We start from the raw sequence: 1,933 nt of genomic DNA, 5'->3' as shown, positions 1-1,933 counted from the left end.
ATATATATATATATATATATACACACTCCTCAAAACAAATCAAGGGAACACTTACACAACACAATGTAGCTGAAGTCAGTGACACTTGTGTGAAATCAAACCGTCCCCTTAAGCAGCAACACTGACTGATAATCAGTTTCACTGCTGTTGTTCAGATGGAATAGACACCAGGTGGAAACTAGAGGCAGTTAGCAAGACCCCCCCCCCCCCAATAAAGGAGAGGTTCTGCAGGTGGTGACCACAGACCACTTCTCAGTTCCTCTGCTTTCTGCCTGATGGTTTCTGCCTCCCTACTGAATGTTTTCACTGTAGTGGTAGCATGAGAGTCTACAACCCACCAAGTGGCTCAGGTAGTGCAGCTCATCCAGGATGGCGCATCAATGCCAGCTGTGAGAAGGTTTGCTGTCAGCGTAGTGTCCAGAGCATGGAGGCTCTACCAAGAGACAGACCAGTACACCAGCCCTCCATGAGCTACCAGAGGTAGTCTGACTGCCATGAGGTACAGAGATGAGATCCTCAGACCCACAGTGAGACCACATGCTGGTGTGGTTGGCCCTGGGTTCCTCCTAATGTCAGACAACGCTAGACCTCATGTGGCTGGAGTGTGTCAGCAGTTCCTGTAAGACGAAGACATTGACGCTGTGGACCGGTCCACCTGTTCCCCAGACCTGAGTCCTATTGAGCACATCTGGGACATCATGTCTCGCTCCATGCAGCAACGCCACGTTGCATCAGACCGTCCAGGAGGTGGAGGATGGGTTAGTCCAGGTCTGGGAGGAGATCCTCAGGAGACCATCCTCCACCTCATCAGGAGCTGTCCAGGTGTTATAGGGAGGTCTTACAGGCAGGTGGAGGCCACACACGCTACTGAGCCTCATTCTGACTAGTTTTAAGGACATTACATCAAAGTTGGATCCTCCTGTAGTGTTTTTCTACTTTATATTTTAAGTGAGGCTCCAAATCCAGACCTCCATTTTATTTCCATTGATCATGTTTGTGTGCTTTTGTTGTGAGCACATTCAGCTACGTAAAGAACAAAGTATTTAACAAGAATATTTCATTCAGATCTAGGACATTATTTTAGTGTTCCCTTTTATTATTTTTTTGAGCAGTGTATACACATATACACACACACATTGGTTAAAAAAAATGTAAAGGAACACTTTTTATTCACAGCATTAAACCCCCTCTGTTAAACTTCTGGAATATCGATCTGTTCTGATCAGCAGGCGAGGGAGTGTTAATCAGTGTGGGCTTTGAAATTGACAGCAGGGGCACTGAAGGGTCAACGTTGGCAAAAACAGGAATGACTTTGCACCTAGAAGCCAGACATTTTCCCCTCCTTATGCGTTTGACAGCTGTTCAATAGTTGTGCATTTGACCAGGGTCAGTGTCACTACTGATGGCATGGAGCGATACCTGGACCCTACAGAGGTCAGTTTCACTTTCTCTGACTTCAACATAAGCCCTCTGTGGTTGAAAAGGGGCTTCATAAAACGATGCTACCCATTTCACATCAGAATGAGTTTATTCCAATTGAGATCTGTTTTCAAAGTGTTCCTTCAACTTTTTAGCAGAGTGTGTATGTATACATATATATATATATATAATTTATATATATAATAAATGTAATATATAATATCTATCTCTATTTCATTTTCAGGAATCATTTTCAGGAAGAGCAGGCTCTAAAGCTTATGATTCTGGGCAAGGTTCACGATGCACTACACACTGTTTTTTACTGGAGAAGACAGGAAGCAAAGTGAGAAGTAGCAGGGGGGGGGGGGGGGCGATGAAGCGGTTGCAATCCTTAATAGGCGAGAATAGAGACAATGACAGAGACGTGCAAGAAGAGTCATAACGTCGGGGTCCCTTGTGGAGAGAAGCACACCAGCCTGTTGTAGGAGCCAGAACTGAAATCAAGACAGCACGC

Source organism: Fundulus heteroclitus, chromosome 22, assembly GCF_011125445.2.
Source record: "Fundulus heteroclitus isolate FHET01 chromosome 22, MU-UCD_Fhet_4.1, whole genome shotgun sequence".
Classification (NCBI taxonomy): domain Eukaryota; kingdom Metazoa; phylum Chordata; class Actinopteri; order Cyprinodontiformes; family Fundulidae; genus Fundulus; species Fundulus heteroclitus.
The sequence above is the reverse complement of the archived record's forward strand: the minus strand, read 5'-3'. Positions refer to the sequence as shown.